The sequence below is a fragment of the Poecile atricapillus genome, chromosome Z (assembly GCF_030490865.1).
Source record: "Poecile atricapillus isolate bPoeAtr1 chromosome Z, bPoeAtr1.hap1, whole genome shotgun sequence".
NCBI classification, from domain to species: domain Eukaryota; kingdom Metazoa; phylum Chordata; class Aves; order Passeriformes; family Paridae; genus Poecile; species Poecile atricapillus.
In genome coordinates, this window is record NC_081289.1 from 41,790,857 (window position 1) to 41,804,015 (window position 13,159).

A 13,159-nucleotide genomic window follows, 5' to 3' on the forward strand; every position below is an offset into this window, starting at 1 on the left:
AAAAAATCAGGATCAGGCTTGAAGAGATGTCTCTGCAAATCTCTTGCAATAACTCAAATTGATTAGCTGCAACTATGCCCATTCCCCCCCAGATGCAGTATATTTTTCACTCATGTCAAAACTAGCAAACTAAGTGGGCAGAGACAGGATGCATATTGCTGCCTTCTTTGAAAATGAACACTCCGGGAGACTGCCTCTTGAATGCAACACAGGGCACTTGTTATTTACAAAAGCACTGTTCTGCTCTCCTCATCTTCACAGGAATGAGACAACCATTTCTGTCTTTTATTTACTGAAAGCTGACACCTATGAATCAGCTTTGATCAAGGCAGTGATGTTTTGATGTGATGTTTTAGCCAGGATTATTTTGAGCCTCCTAGTTGGAAATATCTCTTGCATATGTTGCCCCCTTCTGACCTTTGCCTGAAAAGTTGGTATTTCAGACTATTTCAGAAATAATTTTTGTAATTTGTATTTAATGGTAACTTATTTTAAGGTAATAATTATACAATACTTTTATTTATATAGATTAATTGAAAAATATCCAAGGAAATGTATTTATGAAGCTTTACCAGAAATTAACACTGCTGTGTAATATTTATATGCAGATGGAACGTTTTATAAATGCTTTCACTTTAATTTATTATAATAAATATTTTGGTCCTCAAATATTGCCATTTGCAGAGCTTTTGTCTTTTCTTCATACACAAGGGAGAAATTGCACATTGTGCCTTGGGAGCTGCTGGACTAGTGGCTGTATTCTTGCGCCTAGAAAGGGTGCAAGCTCTGCCTGGGGCTATGCTTCTTCACCATAAGCCTGAAATTTCAGCTTCTCACAGGCCAGGGCTTAGTGGGGAGCATGTCAGTCAGTCTTTCTTGTAGGGGATGGTGGGAAAAATAACATCACTCCAGAAAGTCATTGGTTTGGTTCACTGGTTCTGCCTTGGTACACGCAGAGACAGGATCCCCCCTTGAATAGCTGCTGTTGAAAGTCCCAAACTGTCCCCATGGGTCAGATGACGTGGAGACAAACAAGCAGCAGCTGCTAATGAAAACTCAGAGCTCTGCATTCCCACTGCCCATCCACAGCACACTGAGCACAAATGGTGTTATGCAGCATCAGGGATCTGAGAGCCCTTCAGAAGAGAATGTTTGGTGCCTATTCTGAACACAAACTCCAAGACAGAAAAAAACCCCCAAGTCTCTGAAACACTGTTTAATATGTCATTATTACATCATGTCCTTCAGCAATGTCTCCTGACAAAGACAGAAGAGTTGCTCTGGTGTTTCCAGGGAAATTGGTGACTGGACCAAGGTTAAAGGGATAAAAACCATCCAAATAGTCAGAAAGCCAGAAGAAATCTGTAATAGCAGGTTCCAGCAACTGCTGAAGTCTTCTTGAACAAAGCCTTGCCATTTATTCATCAGGGCAACAAGCATCCTGCCTACATTTAAAAAATGTTCCTCCCGAACCAGAGCAAATTTAAGATGGATTTAAAAGCATCCATCCATATGTGAACTGAAATGGCAACGCTTTCTCATAGGAAATCACATATTAGACTGCCATATGATCCATTTGGGTGGTGGAGACCTGTTACCTGATGCATTCAGCATGGTTTACTTTCCCCCATGCTTTCATTCACATATCACAATGTATGACTAACATGCCTGTTCACAGTCAAGGCAGAAGTGACCCATTAATGCCTGGCAGCCAGGATCTGGTACTGCATGACAGTTTCAGGGATTCAGCCTTTACTATATATTCAGTTGGATATATATTTCCTTTCTTCTGGGATAAGGAATGATATTGTCAAGAGCTATTGGCCAGTATCCTTTCTCTTATCACTCAAACTTGTGAGAACTGACAGCAAAGGAGGGGAGTTTAAACACCAAATGAATAGTTCACTTCACTGACCTTTGGTATACAGAGTCTTTCCTTGAACTACATCTGTCTCCCTTTATAGTCAGTAGAGGATAAGAGGAATTATACAGGTGTCATTTCTCTGGTCTACATTAGAGATCTATAAAGGTTGTGACTTTGGGCAGGATAACATAACTTTACCCTGTTTTGTTCCTTAATGATAAATAGAGACCAGACCATGAGCCACATACATGTTGCTCCTTGCTGATAAAATCACTTCACAAATAGATAAATAACTTATTTCCTTCTCCTGCTTCCTCTAGGTCTCTTGTGCTTTGTCCTTATTGAGTTGCCCTACCCAGAAATGTCAGATCAATCTCTCAAGTTTTCCACACTGAGGCTAAACCTAGATTAAAACCCATTTGTCCACAAAAGTGTAAAAATGAAGTCAACTAATTATTAATTTCTCCAACCCTAAAAAACACCAGTTGGAAGACTTTACCACAGAAACCTCATGAGCTGGAACCCTGGAATGTCACACAGCAAACTTTGTAGAATTTCCTTCTCAGGTTTTCTTGCAGGGTATGTGTGACTTGTGGATGTGCAAAAGATGGTGGTGATGGTCAGTTTTGAACAAATAAAGGATGTAGAAGTTGGAGTAAGTTTCCCTTAAATAGGAGGAAATGTCTGGGACAAACAATTGCTGACCAAAAGAAAATAAAAATTTAATTTCAGTCAGGCAAGTTGGGTTTTAATTCAGTTAATAATTCCAGCTCAATAAATGAAAATCTTGCTGAAAGGTTTCGTTCTGACATTTTCTAAATAGATAGCGTTTTGGTTTTATGTGCGTTTCTTTCAAAGGCTGAAAAGAGATTTGAAAGCAAAATGAGCTGTTTCATTTTGAGTTGGACAAGTGCTTTGGGCCTACCCAAAATGAATTATTTTGGTTTAATTTTTCAGTTGGGTCACCAAAGAGAAACTCCATTATTCATGCAATTCTGATTTCCGTTGCCCTATTTTCCTTTCCATTTTCTGCCTCCAAGTCATGGACTGTTTGCACTTCCCAGAGATCCTTGACTAACAGCCTTAGGGAAAGCACCTGCTCCACATCCTTCATTGGGGATGCCTCCGCTGTAGAGGCTGCAGGACCTCTTCCTGAGCAAAAATTCACAGACCACACTGCTGCCAAATTTGTTTCATTGACTCTTCCTCCCCTTCTCTTACATTAGGTGACCAACACAAGCGCTTTTTTCTTTTGTACACAGATAATTATAAAACATTTTTAAAATTGCCTCTGAAATGTCATATTGTGAACAGAGAAGAACCCAAAGCATGAACAGAAGTTTCCACATCCTGCTGAGTAAGTACTGGTAACACTTTAAAAAACATGTCTTAAATATGTTGCCTGGAGTGTTAGTGAAGAGATTTACATATTCAGTGTATGAATATATACTCCCCGAGTGACCCAGAATAATACAGGGTTGATATTTCCAATCTCCTGCTGGAAGTATGTTCTAGGCAATGCAAAATGTTGAAGCTATCCTGTTCATAAATCAGTGGCATGTGATTATGCCAGCTTGTGCTTTAAAGCACAGTTAGCTGAACAATTAGCTGCTCTGAAGGAGGTGTGGGCTGCAGTGAACAGCAGTAAATGCCTGACAAACTTTGCAGTCACATCATCATCAGTAAGGATGTTTGTAAAGTCTCTGTGACTGGGAGCAGAACTGGCCTGCTAATGAGAGGCAAGATTGGCAGGGAACTGACAACAGTCAGTTCCTTGCCAGGAACAAGGTAATGACCACCGAAAGAGGGAAAATCCGACAATGCAGTTCTGCGGGACCCTGCGTATTATTGGCAGACCGCTATCCCCCCAGAAATGTTACATAAAATAACATATTTAGGTTGAAAAGTAATGCAGCCTCTCAGGGGATCCAAACCAGGATTCTATGCCATTCAGGAATGTTTGTTGCAAAGTCAAATTTGGGTGAGGTAGCGAAACACAGACTATGCTAAGGCTGATGCCACTTCTGGAGCTTCATATGATTCATAGCACGTATCACATTTGTGACACTTTTTTCACGGTTAACACAAAACTGCAGACATTATCAGATTAACTGTATGAACTTCACCACTACCAAAAGTGCTGAACAACAATGCAAGTGCAAATATTTCTTTTCAAGTCTAGGAAATCACTCTCTCTGTTAAGCTTTAAATTACAAATTGCTGGCCAAATTCACACATGTCAATTTCTATAGTTTAATTTGGAATTCAGTGATGAATAGCTTGAAAAGAAGATTCCCCACGTATTTCCTTCCCTAAGGAGAAATTAAATTAAAAGTTATATTGAGAATAACCATTTATCCTCAGCAAACTACCCCATGAGACACAAATGTAAGTATTTTTCCAGTATGAAGGATTAAAGGACAGCATTTAATATTTCCAGGATCTGGCCATTTATTTTATCTAAGTTCGAATGTAAAAAAAAACAAAAAAAGGGCAATCTTCTAAAATAAAAATATCTTCTCTTCAGCTAAGAGCAGCATGGGTGAAAATATTTTGAAAAAAACCAGACTGATAAATATGTCTTCAACTAGCTTTCTTGAAACTGTTTTATGGTTGTTTCTTCAAAAACCACTGAAGCTTTTCCCCTGGAAATTGTAGCTGTAGTCTCAAATGACTGATAGAAAGGTGATGTTGTTTTCCAAAAACTGCCAAATTGCACCAATTTAAAATTCACTTTGTTCTTCTAGTTTTTTCCAAAAGAAAGATTTCTGACTCCTACTGCACATTTAAAGAATAGTGATTATGTTTCTTAAGGTGTGAAAAGAATGGGGCAATTATGCACCTGTGGTAAAGTCTAAAAGCTGTGCAATCATGAAGATTGTCTTTCTGATTAGGCCTTGTGATGTAACAGCTCCCCAGTGGATCAGTTCATCCTGTATCTGGTCCTGCTCCACAGAAAGCAGAAAGAAAACTCCCATTGATTTCAAAGTGTGTAAGATCAGACTTGTAGTTTGTGTATTTATAGGGTTAATTATATTACCAAAAAAGAAAAAAAGAAAGATATCAACACAGATAATGGAAGTCATTGGACTGTTCTGATGAAAGGCTTTTTCATGAAAATCTAGTGTATTAACACTTGTTTGAGAATCTGGTCCTGCTCCACAGAAAGCAGAAAGAAAACTCCCATTGATTTCAAAGTGTGTAAGATCAGACTTGTAGTTTGTGTATTTATAGGGTTAATTATATTACCAAAAAAGAAAAAAAGAAAGATATCAACACAGATAATGGAAGTCATTGGACTGTTCTGATGAAAGGCTTTTTCATGAAAATCTAGTGTATTAACACTTGTTTGAGAATCAGAGGTTCCAAAATAAAGTTAAGATGCTCCTTGTCTTTGCAGTGACCTTTTAGTTATTGTTGGTCTAAAAATATCCAGACCTTGTCTTAGGTTAACACTTCTTACCAAACACATCTGTAAAGTTTCTGATTTGACCAGATTTTCTCCTTTAGTAGTTATCCTTTATAATGTGGGTCCTGACAGTGTTGAATAAGGGAAGAAATATCAGATTCTCTGTTTTTCATATTCTGTCGCCAAAGAGATAAATTGTGTGACTGAGATTTTAGGTAGATATTACCAGATTTGGGGATTATCAACTCTGGGGCTTATTTTTACTTTGACAGCTCAAAGGGACGGAGTGCTTGTTTGTCAAGGACAGCATTTGGCCAAAAATATTATTAGTTTGTAGTCATTAACACAAACATCAACACTGTGTTCATTTCTCCTCTATGTAATAGAGGTTCAATTAAGTTTAGGAAAGCACCTTGGCTTGATGGGAACCATGTGTGGCTCAGAAAATGCAGGACAGTTACCTATACATGAGATATCTGGTTTAATTTGGCATGTGGGCTTGGAGCCTCCAAAACAGGGAGCTGCTCATTGTGCTCTCATTTTAATATCTGCCAGTGATTCAGCTCTTACACGACATGGATTTCTGGGAACTCAAATCAGTGACCAAGACTCTGACCCTGCAAATTGCTAAAACACCACATATTGTCCTCATTTTGATAGTAGCCTTATATGAGTCATCTGCCCTAGCTTTGGTGCCAGAAAGCAAAGCTGAGGTGCTGCCCATGGGCACTGGCAGAGTGTCTCTAGCCCTGTCAGCAGCAAGGGTGGTGGGCAGACCTGAGCCTGCTCCCTCCATCCGCTCTGGGTAATGAGCACAGACTCAGACATCCAGCCTCGGGTCCGTGGCTCACAAATTCCAGGCATGGACTTCAGGGTGTTGTGTTGCTCATGGGTCAAGCTATGGGCAAGTGAAAGAACCAAAGTCAAGAAGCTTCTTCTGTGCCATTTTACTTTGGGAACCTTTTAGCAGAATGTAACTGCATTGGATTTCAATTTTAATTTCCTAACTGTTTTCCATTGGTACTTGCAGTCATGGACTTCACTTTCTGCTGGTAACCCAGTGATGCTGGAAATGAATAAATAGTAGAGGATGTTTTTTAGGGGAGGTGAATATGCGAGGTTTCCCTGAAAATAGGAAGACAGGAGCAACTCATTTTTTTTCTACACTGCTGAAGAGTAAACCAGAGAATTTCTTAGACCTGCAGTATGAAGTTTTGGCTGGCAGGTTTAGGCTTATACCATAACATTGTTATCAGAACTGAGATAAAAGAGATTGATAAATTACCTCCTGTTCCTCTATGTGGTTACAGGAGTATATGATATATAAAATATTTGCTTTTCCAAAATGACAGATTAATAAAAATAAACTTTTATATGTTCAGAGGTTTGGGCAAACATTTCAGACCTGGAATACTTTGAAGGGTTTGCCTGAGAGTTTTGAATGATGTTGGCTGAAGATCAAGACAAAAAATATGGTTTTTCTGGAGCTGCTGAGCTGAATGCACTGAAATCTGTTACAAAAATGCCTTTTCTCAAGAAAAAGAATTCTCATGTGTAAAAATTTGCTTTCAAATAATCTAACCTAAACCTGGAAATGTGAGGGAACCTTTCACAACCCATGTGTATTTGGAACTGATAACTTTTTCACAAATGGGTGTGAGTACTGAAAATTTTTAGAGAGGGGAAAAAAATAATTAAATTCAAGGCTGCCATGTAATTTTCCCAGCCCACAGTGAGCTATAGAATTAACCTCTTTCTGGTCATGTAAATAATGCAAATAATCAGAAAAATTATGGCAAAGGATGTTTTTGGGTGTTTTTTCTTTGTAGCAAATGGTAGCTTTGAACATTTTATTAAGTTTGAAAGGTCTTTTTAATTGGATTTTTAAAACGTTTTTCTGCTTTTCTACATAAGAGTGATTTTTTCCTGGAAACTCAAAAATTGGTAAGCCCAGCACTGATATTAAATTGTAAAAAAAATAGCCAAAAAAAGTATCCATTTGTTGTTGTCTGCAAGCCATAGCTTAAAAAATTAAAAGTAGCAGTTTTCATATGGAGAACATTAAGAACTTGCTAATTAGTTTTGCTTCACTCCTACAAGCATATTAGATGATTTAAGCTTCTGTCACAGTTACATTATGGATTGGATGTATGGGAGTTTTCAAAGTCAGTGCTGAGGTCTGCAGCTGTAGCATTGCATATAAGGATCCTCTGAAAGCTCTACTAAATCTACAAACGTTAGGAGGTGGAATATTTCTGTTTTGTTCAAGAGGCTCTTAAAGAAGGTATCTGTTAAAACATTTCTGCAATTTGAAGTGTTGTGCACCTGTTTACATACTGTGCTACACATTAAGTAAAAAGTAGGTCCTGAAAATAGGCTAAAGAGTGAAACTCTGAACAAGCAAGTAATCTGAATTTAGATATAACCAGCATTCTATTTTTTTCCTTAGGTTTCTAAAATAAAGTTTTTCTGTTGTTTTAATTGGAAAAGTTATCAGAAAGTGACAGAAAGTGATTGGAAGTGAAAATCTCAATGGATATTTTGACATCTGTGGCATCTTTCTTTCTTTCTAGTTATATTTGTGATACTTGATTTTTCTATAACTTTTAGGAGATTTTCAAATGCAATCTCTGTTTTAAAAATCCTGCCAAAAGAAACTCAGATTTTACAGCACCATCAGGTACTTCTCTAATGTCCTGTGCCATGGGAGTTTACATGCTTTGGAACTTCTCATAAGTAAATCATCATTTGTCTCCTTTAGCTTTTCTAGCAAAAAAAGTGCCAAATGTGACCATATCTGATAGTTAAATAAATAAAATTTTCCCCAAATAATGCCTCTAGTGATGAGGTTCATTGAAAGCAGCACTCCACAAAGAAGGAAGATGCACAGTGGGAAAGTCTGAAGCCATGAAGGTGCGGTTGAATGGAAACTGGGGAGATGGTTCCTTAGCAGCAACCTCTGACTGAAGGGACCCAGGATGCTTCTGAGGGAAAGACAGCAGAGGGAAGCACATTTATTGCCAAGTTCACTGGAGGGAGAACAGCATTTTCAAACAGAAAAACACTCTGGGAATTCATTCTGTTGCTTGCTGCACTCTTGGTTCTCTAGCTTTTCTTCTCTGGTCCTACACTGGAGAGTCAAGGTGGCAGACATCCTGTGGGAGACTCCAACAGAGTCCAACAGTGGCCAGGACTTTGGAACAAATCTCACTTGTGAGAGAATTGACCTGAGAGATGGCTTGGCAAGTGTTTTATATTTTCCTGTGCGAGAGGTTTTCTTTGTTGTTCAAATTGCCTGGCTAAAGCCAATATTCAGCTTTCAGTAAACAGAAAAACTTCAGCTCCAAACCAAATGAATGATTTCACTTCTTTACTGAAACTATGGAAATACACTGCAAACAAATATGTCCTACACAGGTTTTTTTGTCTGGTTTGTTTGTTTTGTTTGGATTTTTAAATTTTTTTTAATTTTTATAAAAGACTATTCTTGCAAAAAAAAAAAAAGTGATTTTTCATATTGTGGTTCAATTTGTTGTCTGCCATTAGCACGGGTGTATCAGCTGAGAGATTCAATGCCAGTCTTCCAGCTCCCAGGTGGTGTAACTCACAGAGCTGGGTGAGCAGCCTGTGCTGGCATTGCAGACACTCAGGAATGTCCTGGGTTCAGAGAACAGAGGGGGAAAAGAACCTTTAAAAAAATTTAAAAAATAAACAAGAATGAAGGTTAAAGAAGATCATGGGGAGAGAGAAAACTGAAAAAATGGTGCACAAAAGTAGAAGGAGGACGAGCTTTCCAGGATAAGAGTTGTACCATGCAAACTGAGACACTCCTGCCAGCCTAGTAGACATCCTCCTCCCCCAGAACCAGACCCAGGTTTCCATGAGGTTGGCTTTTCCTTTTGTAATTTTAGTACAACCTTTTATTAATGCCATGATGACATTACAAGAGAAAGCAGGTCACAGACTTTTGAACACTCCTGTATGTCACAAGAGAAAACAAGGAGTTTGTAATAGCCACATCCCCATGTGGGAGGGCTGAGCTGTTATTGCTGAACACATCTGTACCCTCTGCAAAAATACTGCTGTGCAGGGATTTCCTAATGTGAGTTTGGTGGTGGCAAACAAATGTTTTCTAAAGAGTTTAGGGATTGAATCACTATTGCTAAATGAGATCACTTGACTGGTTGATTAGAGCAATGCTCCAACATTTTTCATATCTGTTTCTTTCATAATTTCTGCCCTCAAATGCAAGACTACATGAATGTAGTGAGTAAGGGCTACATATACAAAGGTTTTATGTTAAATTCATCTCCTTGTCCAGCCAGGAAGGGATTACTAATTTTTAACTACATAACTGGACATTTGAGATGTATCTTGATTTACTCAGATAGCACTGAGCATTCTTCTGAAGCAGTTAGTAGTTGGCCATAAAAACTGCTATTGCTCAGAAAACTGGTTTTTTTTTTGTTTGTTGTCTATTTCTGTGCAGAAATGCAAAATTTTAGTTCTAGTACCTCGGTGGTTTCAAAATGGTTGCTGAATATACTCTGTAATCTATCTCTGAAAAGACTGAATGTACTGAACCTTCCTATCAGATTTCTGAAATAAAACTGGCTTGACAGATAATTGTCATCCAGCTGTCACCAAACTGAAACACCAAAGAAGGACAGTAGCACAGGGAGATCCACCACTCGAACCAGTCCTGAGAATAACAGAGGACTGACAGCATGTTTTATAGCAATTTACATTTCAAGCTTACTCAGAAATTATACATGAAGTGCTAAAGAGTGCGAATACCCAGGAAAAATGTAGTTGTGTTTGGGATTTTTTTTTGTTTTGTTTTGGGTTGATTTGGTATAGTTTTTCTTCTTCATCTGGGTGTGAATCTGATTTCTGCTTTACTTGATACCTTAAAATTTTTATGAGGTTTGTGTAAGGCATAGAGTGAAAAACTTCTGAGAGAATTTGATTTGTGGGCCTGGTGAAGTACCACACAGTCAATTGACAGGAGCTTCTTTTGTCTGAGGAGAGGCAGTGAGAGTTGGGACTGTTCAGCTTGGGGAAGAGTCAAGGAGATCTCACCAATGTGTACGAATGACTGAAAAGAGGAAGCAAAGAAGAGAGCCGGGCTCCTCTCAGTGGTGCCCAGTGATAGGACAAGAGGCAATAGGAACAAATTAAAATCCCTGAAATTCCACCTGAAAATAAGACAATTTTCTAATGTGACAAAAAATTTGCACAGGTTGACCAGAGAGGTTGTGAATTCTCATCTTCAGAGATATTCAAAACCTGACTAGACACAGTCCCAGGCAAGCAACCGTAGGAGGCCCTTCTTGAGCAGGAGGGTTGGACAAGATGACTTCCAGAGATCACTTCTGACCTAAATCTTTGTTGCTTTTTGGCAAAGGCAGTTCAGACAGGCACCATGAAAAGCAGGTGAATAAATGTAGAGATTCTGTGTGTAAGGATGGGAAAAGCACCAGACTGACATCCAGTGATTTTAATTTTCTTTGCACTGTCCTTATATCTTTTATGTGGGTTTATTTTTTCTAACCAGAGTAGTGTGTGTATAACGTGCAAACTGCAGTTGCTGGTACCATCTGTTTGTGCTATTCTCTTGTTCCCCTGATGTTTATGACTACTGAGGCTACTGGTAGTGGATCGCTGGGTGCCTATGTGATGAGTTTAATCTAAGGTAATTTAGGTACCATTGTCTGAAAAATACTCATAATAGTTCTGTATTTGTACAAAATCTATAGCAGCTACAAGGGTTCCTATTATACTAATAGAAGGTCACAAGAAACTGTTGAACTCTGGTGGGTATTTAAGGCTTACCTATGTGTTCATTACAACCATTTTTAGAAAATTGCAGACTCAGTACTGAATGTAAGAGCTTCTCTTCTCTAAACTACTTTCTCCAAGAGAGGTACTAGGGTATCTCAATTTTTTATGTCCTAACAGTAGTGTTGTCACCTTCAGTTTTCGTAAGATCTCTCTAAACTTCTTTGCTGTTTATCAAATCATGTTTCTGAGGACAAGTACTGCAACTCTTCACACAGACCTCTTTTTTTTTCAGAAGACCAAAGTGAATCAAGCAGGATAAGGAGCCAAAAGAGATAGTGGAGAAAAGTCTTAAGAGAAAGCACAACATTAATAGCAGTTAAGCATATATGAGTAATGTTCATAGGAAGTACTTGACATTTAATTCTAGTTATACAAACAGGAAATGAAATAAACAGAAATTGTGAAAAGTAAGAAGATTCATGAGTAAGAAACTAGACAAGGCATTTTGTGGATGAAGATCAAAAAAACATTTAAGCTGCAAAACAACTAGTACATATGATTGTTACCTTAAATGGACTAACAGAACTTTGCAGCAGTTGTTGATGTATGTGTTTGTTCTCCACAGATCAAGATAACTTAATGTTAATAATATCTACTAAGTTCATGTAGATCAAGACATTTCTGTGGCTCACGATAAGGCAGAGAAGAAAGGATCTTCCTCAGGCTGTTGTTTTCATGCACTCACATGGAGCATAGGTCATACACAGCTTTCTTTGAAACTTATTCCCAGCTCAGGGTAAATCAGGTAAGATTTTCTTATCTAATAAGCTGACTACTCTGGTGGTTTTTCTTACACGTTTTTCTCAGTTATTTTCTTTCTTGTTCATTCTCATGGTCATAAGCTTTACACATTCCGTATAGATGCAGCACATGAACTTTGCTTGTGTCGTCAGAATTGTATTTTTCCTGAAGCATTTGCTGATAGTGTCCATGTGTGCGGAAGATCAGACAGCTGCAGAAGCTGAGTTGGGTAGTGCCACCAGGACCTCCTGGCCTTGGAGCAGTGGAAACCATAAAAGAGATAAACTGAAAGCAAGAACTAAAGTGAAGACATCATCATGTCTGGTCACTCTGACTGCTGGGATGAAAGAATGTAAAAAGGACATTGCTGGTGAAAGAATGGTTACTGAGAAGACTGTGGAAAATTTGGTATGGAACTTAGAGACCTATAAATACTGATGAACTAATGAATAAACAGCTTTGCTTGCATAGCAGAGTCCGTGTGTCTCAATCCCCACACATCTAAAATTTTCCATTAGAGACAGCCCATTTCCTCTGGAGCAGGGTGCTTGAACTTCTCTGTTTTCCAGCCTACACATGGAAGCCAACATGCTTTGTGGTGTGCTTTGTTGTTGTCCTCACACTGTCCCTGGATACATCAGTTCCACTGCCCATACCAAGCTTTTCAGGTATTTTCTGTCTTTATTAGAATGGATGGTCCCTGAATTTCTTTTTTCTTTTCCTTCTTATAACTTTAAAATACTGAGTAATACTGGTTCTTAGGTATTCTATATTACTTGTACCATAGTTATGTCTGAGTGCTGAAGTGGCACTAAAATACAGCATAAAAAGTGCTACACAAGACCCAGAAAGAAAAGACTATCTTTGTTCTGAACAAGTAACGCATGAAAAAGTTGAATTTATATTTGCTATTTTTGACTAGAAAACAAATTGTCATATCAAAAATTGTGGAAATGGAATTGAATTTTATAGGATTGGTTATTAAATGGTAGCCTCCATTCTTTTATAAAAGGAGCGATAGGAAAGCCCTGATTTATTTTTATTTTTTAAAGTATGGCTACCCTGCACTTGCATCCATCTGCATCCTTTTACACCACCCAGTTGAAAAGTTAGCCAATTCAGTAAGACATTTACTGATTCACATCCAGAAGTGTCTAGAGCCCAGTGAAAAGGTGTTACTTACAGCCCTGTAAGTATGGTGATAGAACTTCACAGAAGAGACAAAATGAAACTTGTGGGCTCAAGGGTTTTCCAACAATATTAGAAGATTCAGAAATGTTGAACATAATTGATTTTCTTGT